Raw genomic sequence first — 7,717 nt, 5'->3', positions numbered from 1 at the left:
ATTGACTTTCCATTTGAGATTGTTAGATATATTAAATGTCATTAGTTATCATATAACGAGTAAAAAGTTTAATTAATTAAACATGTAACAATGATAACCATTTCATTTGATTTTTCTTTTTTTTTAAAATAATATGTTACAGTCTTTAATGGTTGAAACTATCTATGTGTAATCAAGTCATTTAAGTTGGATACGAAAACATATAAAGGTACGTTTATTTAGGGACATTCAATTGCTTTTTCTTGTAACTCATTCATAAAATAAAGATATTTATCGAGGAAAAATTATTGTTTTTTCATTAAAAGTTGTGCTAAATATTCCATATTTTTTTGATGTTTTGACAGAGGTAGAATAGTTTTTTTTTTATATATATACAAAAGCAAAATAGCATTACTTTCGGAAAGATGAATGTTATAATATCTAATGTTGCTAATATTATAATCTCTATCTAATTTTACATTTTAATTCAGATCTCATTAAATCCATCAATAAACAACTCATTTAATTAATATGTATGTATCAGTTACCTTTACTACCTTACCGTACGTTTTCTTTTTCTCTGTTCAATGAAGTAATTTTAATGAATTATTTATTGTTTTATATAATCACACCTATAAATAATTTTTTGACCTTGTGTTTAAAAATGCACAAACATAAACTCACAGATAAAAAAAGAAAAAGAAAAGGAAAAGAACTACTTTTTCAACCAAACAATGACCCTGGGGAGTAACATGATAGCATCAGTACTAGTAGTGGTTCTATTATTGGTGCTAAATTTTCCGGCCCTAGGTCAACCTTCAATAGTAGACGACGACAACTACATGTCACCGATATGGAATGGATGGATAGACGAAGATAGAGGAATAAATTTAAGACGGTGTATAGTTAGAGTGAAGAGTGACAAATGTCAAGTGGAAATTTATAAATATTATTTCAATATAAGCAAGAAGGAAGTGGATCTAAGTTGTTGCGCATGTGTTAAAGCCATGGGCGAGGGGTGTGCTCTAGATTTTGCAGGTTGGTTCGATTTTCCTGAGTTCGAAGTCTTAAAGCCGAATCCTGTGAAGCTTTACAAAAAGTGTGTTACAAGACTTGATGCATCTCCACCCAAGCCACTTTAAATCTTATATTTAGTTTTATGTATTCGATGAATAAATAACATACTTATAGATGTTCATGGTTTCTACGTGGAAGAATCCATCTATTTTTATTTTTCTTTATGTTATTTAATCAAATTTAAATAAAGCGTGACAATAATTTGATCTCTAGTTAGCTAACTATGAGTAAAATTAATATTAACCATCATGGGTTGCTCATTGGTCCGTCAGACAGTTGTCTCGTGAGATTAGTCGAGGTGCGCGTAAGCTGGCCCGGACACTCACGGATATAAAAAAAATAATTATGAAAGAGATGCTTCATATTAATTAAGAGATTACTCAAGTGTTCTCATTACGAAGGAGTGCCAATTTTTTCTTTTTATTTATTTCTTTATTTTTTTTTGGAAATGAATGAAAAATCTTCATAAGTAAAGATGAAAATGTGTCCTTTCTTATAAATAAGAACTAAATTAAAATTAAACCTAAACTATATCAACCAAATTAAAATTTAAAACAATATATAGAAATCAAATTGAAACTAAATACGAATGACTATATTATATTAACGATGTGGATCGGAGTGAAATTTAATATCCTACATGCTACCATCCATATTCTCTCGTTTTTTAGAAAGCCTTTAAAGTCACTTGATTTTCGCCATCTTTCGTATTAACAAAAATAAAGTTTTTTTTTTCTTTTTATACGAACAATTAATCCACAAAGAATTTCAAAACGACGGGCAAATAAAAGTCATCACACCATACCATACAAAAAGTAAAGTTTGTTTTATTTATATTTACCATAACAATTAAGTTTTATTATTTCTAGTATTTGGTAAGATAATATTTTTCAATAATTATATTAAATAGCTCTAAAAAGGCTACTATTTGAAATAAAGGAATCATCTTCTTAATTATTCCATATTTTTCCACTTATTTTAAAATTGGTCAAACGGAATCAAATCCACTCGATTTCTTAAATTGATAACTCCCGAACTTGATTATTAACTTAGAACTACACCAATAATCTAATTTTAGTGGAATTTCTTAAATCTTTTATTAACTAAATCAATAATAATAATAATTACTTTTTGATCTTTAGTAATATTTTTTACTTACCATCACTAAAAATTTAATAAACAATCTAATTTTAGTGGAATTTCTTAAACTTTTTATTTCTTAAATCAATAATAATAATTACTTTTTGATCCCTTAATAATTTTCTACTTACCATCACTAGAAATTTGAAGCTATTTATATTTTTTTTTATTTTGAGTAAACTATTTCTCCTGAAAAAAATTAATAATACCTACAAAGTTATAGATAATTCTACAAAGATTTTTGGTAGATAGAGTAATTATATTTTGAAGAAAATAATTTCTCTCTCCAAAACTTCCAACGTAATACAAATAATTTAGTTTTATATTGAAAGTTTTAATTTTCTAAATTATAATAATATTGTCAACCTTGTGTGACACGACTATTTAAAACAGATTAAAAATATTAGACGATTAACTTTTCACCCCACATATTGTGAACTAAATTAAAAAAAAAGATCATAATAACATGATAATAAATAGGAGAAATTACTGTCATCCTTAACTCAACCGATTAAAAGCATCTATCTCTCCATCAATTAGTCCAAAGTTTGATTTTAGTTTTAGATTTCTTGTTAAATTAGAGAGTGAATTGGTAAAACTTAAATAAAGGATAACAATTGCAATATTTTATCTACAGTATAATGTCCAATTTGATTAAATAGAAAATTCAAAAAGAAAATTGATACAACTAATCACTAAATAAAATTTATATTTTCTCTCTCTTTTTAAATTCTCCTTTATCTTTTTTCCAGCTTAATTCCTTAATGCCTGGCTTTGGGACCACTATAATTTTACCAATATATATATATTTTCCCTCTCTTCTTTTAGAACTTTTTCTATTTTATTTTTTGTTATTGATATTGACAATTTTATGAAATATTTTTTAGATGTAAGTTCCATGCTCTTTGCAGGGTAAAAATATTATATTTTGATTTACTCAATTTAACCTTCAAAATTTTAATTTCATCAAATTAAATTCCATAATAAAACACTTGATCCAAATTTACTGCCAACAAAGTTGAACACAACAACAAAACTTTAAATTGAGCATTAGCTTTTGTGATTAGTTTGGAAGGAAAAAAAGAAAAAGAAAAAAGAAAAAAGAGAACTGTATGGGTCATATGCATTGAACTTTCCTAGCTGTAGCCTTCTATTTTTGTATAATACAAATATATAATTATAGCATTACAGGTTATTGAATGCCCTTTTAAATATAGAAAATATGTTGATAGTAAATATATCTATATACTATGACCATCATAGCATTCGATGGGTGGATTTAAGGCTATCTTTTTCTATTTTCCAATGTTTTTTAAACTGAAAATCTCATTTTCAAAATGAAAACCAATTCACTGTATAACAACCATGGATCCATCCCAATGGTGGAGGCAAGGACAGGGAAGCTGAAGTGAAAATTAGTGTTTCTGTTTGTGAGTTTTTGAGAAAAGTAACTCGCAAGGTTTTAATTACCATGACAAATTTCATCTACTTTGCTTTCATATTATATTCCTTCTTCTTATTCTCTTTGGAAACTAATATTTTTATTCTTGATAGAGCAACATGGTTGGTCGAGGTGGTGTTACCTGTGACGACAATCCGATGATGCACCACTGTAAATAGAATGGGTATATCCAACCATCTAAAAAGTAACATTTCTTTTGGCCCTTTATTAAAATAAAGAAAGCCACATTAAATTACCAATACTATTTTATTTATATTTACCATAATTCCTGTAAAATCGCCAAGAAGTGGTGGAAAAAAACCATACTAATTTGATAAATTATTCAATTATCGTACGTACATAAATTTTAAATAACGTCTTTAATCGTGACGGTGGAAATCATGTACGTGTAATCAAGACACATAAATTAGATACTAAAACATATGTTTATGGGCATTCAATTGGTTTTTTGTTGCTCACTTCTTTATAAAATAAGGATATTTAACGAGGAAAACAAAATTTTTTTAATTCTAAATGTAGCTAAGAATATGTTTTGAAAGGAAAAAAAATAGAATAGTCTTACTCTATTGGAAAGATGACGTTATAATATTGAATGTTGTTAAATATGCATGAGTAAATAACCTTATGTTACTTTTTTTCTCTCTCTTCATTGAAGTGATTTTAATAAATTATTTATTGTTTCATATTATCGTCGCACTTATAAATAGTTTTGTGAGTTTGTATTTAGAAAAAGCACAAACAAGTTCAAAGGAAAAGAAAAGGGAAAACAAATACTTTCAACCAAGCAATGACAAAGGGAATTAACAAGATTGCATTAGTATTAGTGGTGGTTCTTTTATTGGTATCGAATTTTTCGGCCTTAGGTCAACCTTCAATAGCAGACGACGACAACTACATGTCACCTATATGGAATGGATGGATAGACGAAGATAGAGGAATAAATCTAAGACGGTGTATAGTTAGAGTGAAGAGTGAAAAATGTCAAGTGGAAGTTTATAAATATTACTTCAATATAAGCAAGAAGGAAGTGGATCTAAGTTGTTGCGTATTTGTTAAAGCCATGGGCGAAGGGTGCGCTCTAGATTTTGCAGGTTGGTTCGATTTTCCTGAGTTCGAAGTCTTAAAGCCAAATCCTTTGAAGCTGTACAAAAATTGTGATACAAGACTTACTGCTTCCCCACCCAAACCACTTTAAATCTTAAATTTAATTTTTATGTATTTGATCAATAAATAACATATTTATATATGTTAACGTGTGGATGATTCCATCCATTTTTATTCTCTTTACGATCTTTATTCAAATTTATAGATTGTTCAATGGATTCCCACCATGATCCTCCATACCTCTCCTAGCGGCAATTTTATAAAGTAATATGAAATATAAAGGTTTTTATAGTCAAGATGACTTAAGAAAATCTTCTTTTTTTTTACCCTTTTCGTTGGCACGCTTCTGTGTAGAAATACAAGAACCATCCATAAAATGATTGTTATAATTACACCTTGATCAAACTTTCAATTACATAAAATTAAACAGTTAAAACTTTGACAAATGGAAAAATTACACCCCCTACATCATGAAAGGTAAAAATTAAACCCTGAGTGAAAAAATTGAACACCTAAAATTTTTTATTGTAAAGATTAAATTAAATTTATTTTACTCTCGTTTTTTCTACTTTTTCTTCCATGTCCCCAAATCTTAAGAAAGAAGAAATTTTGAAGAAAAATATTATGACACTTGGAGTGGTAGTTTAATTTTCCCATACAAAACCAATTGACAAGGAGAGAAATAACTCATATCTATTATAAATCCTTGTTAGGTCTCATCTCTTTTCAATGCGGGATCCTTAACAGAGCAAGATAAATTCTCCAAAGAAGAAAATTATTATGGAGGGGTAACTGTTGGAGGTGGCGGTCGAAAAGGGAACGAAAAAAGAGGAAACAGATAATTAATCAAAGAATCGATCAACCAAATGGTGGGTTTCGTACTGATGTTGTGCTCTCAAAAGAAGGGTGATTTTGTTTAGCAAGAAAAAAATATGGTGATGGGAGGGAGCTAGCACGGGTAGGGAGAGAGGGGGAGAAAAAGCAGAGTAAATGAGGGTAAAATAATTTAATTCAGATTTTTAGTTTAATTTTTACCATAAGAAAAGTTGGATGGTTACTTGGGTATAATTTTTTTACTTGTGAAGGCTCAATTTTTATAATTAAAAGTCAGAGGGTGTAACTCTTGCAATCATGACAGTTTGGGATTTGCTTTGCAATTTTACATGCAAAATACAGATATTTGATAACGATTTTATATTTTATTTTTAAAATCCTCACTTTTAAAACCTTAGATATTTTTTAAAATAAATAAACATGGTTCTCAATAAAAAATAATAATAATAATAATTAAACACATATGACTTCAAAACTATTTTCCAATTTATAAATTTGATTAGATTTAAAAGAAATAATTTGATCTGATTAATTTTAATTTTATAACTTGAATATTATTTTGATTTTAATTAAAAATAATGGAATAAATTAATGATAAAATATCATTATTTGTTCAAATTTTAAGTATTAAAATTATATAAGTTAGAAAAGATATAAACTACGAAAACAAATAACCATAAACCATTCTACCTTTTAATATAGTGAAGATAAAGATTTCATTAATAAAACTCTAAACAAATGACATCAATAGCAATAATCAGAGTTATAATATGAGGAGTTAAAGGTATATCTATTAAAAATACTGTATACATTTTAATATCCTACCTTTTAATAGAGTAATAGTTTTTGTAAAAAAAAAAAAAGAGTAACAATTCAATATTATCGAAAAAGTCTCTTATGCTAGTAATAATAAAAAGTAATAAAATTTACTCAGATGATACATTTTTGTTAGTTTGAATTGTTAAGATTAATCGTACAAAAAAACCCATATTGGATCCAGGAACTTTAAATCAAGCTAAAAGAAATGGTAACTAATATACTTGATTGTTTCAAAATTATATTTGTAGTCTCAATGTTTTAATCTTGATTTCTAATTACTTGTTATACTTTTAAAAGTAATTTTATTTACAAACCCAACAAAAATTTATATTAAAAGTGAATAGAAAAAAAAAAGATTATTCATAAAATCATGTGACCTTTTTTATGATAAAGATATAATACAGAAGAGAAGACGAGATAGTTCATTTATCTTTTCGGTATACTATTTAAGCTTGGTTGAAAGTATTTCTTTTCCTCGTTTTTTTTTCTGTTTCCCTTTGAACTTGTTTGTGCTTTTTTTTTAATACAAACTCACCTAGCTATTTATAGGTGTGATAATATGAAATAATAAATAATTCATTAAAATCACTTGAATGAAGAGAGTAAAATAAAGTAAGCTTACTTACACATGCATATTGATTAAATAAGTAATTAGTGATGAATTTTTGTGAGATCGGAATTAAAATGTAAAACTAGAGAGAGATTATAATATTAAAGACATTAATTATTATAACATCCATCTATACTCCCACAGTAAGGCTACTCTATTTTTTTTCCGTCAAAACATTCTTAGCTATGTTTAGAACTGAAGTGGTTCAAAAAAAAAAAAAAACTGAAGAATTAAGAAAAAAAAAGAATCCTCATTTTTCTTCTATCTTATTTTATGAATGAGAGAGCAATAGAAACGAATTGAATGCCCCTACATAAACGTAGCGGTATATGTTTTAATATCTAATTTAAATATTTGATTACTAAAAAAAAAGATAGTTTCTATTATTGCGATTAAAGACTTCAAATCAGATACGAACTTCTGTTTTACTTGAAATGCACTAATTAGAGAGTTTTATCAAAATTGAGACGTCGAATCTAAATAAACTTTAATGTAATAAAGTTTTAAAATAATTGCAAAAATTTCACTAAGATTAATTTGAATATATATATTAAATATTAGTTTAGAATAATATTTAAGTATTTACTGGTAATTAGTTACCTCTGTCTCTTTAAAAAAGAAAAAAGAAAGTATCTCTTCCGGCTAAGAGAGAAAAATAATTTTGTTTTTACAAATGAATAATAAATAGTCTT

This window comes from Momordica charantia (genome assembly GCF_013281855.1).
Source record: "Momordica charantia cultivar OHB3-1 chromosome 4 unlocalized genomic scaffold, Mcharantia_2.0 BLBB01000004.1, whole genome shotgun sequence".
In the NCBI taxonomy this organism is placed as follows: Eukaryota; Viridiplantae; Streptophyta; class Magnoliopsida; order Cucurbitales; family Cucurbitaceae; genus Momordica; species Momordica charantia.
This window is presented reverse-complemented; position numbering follows the sequence as displayed.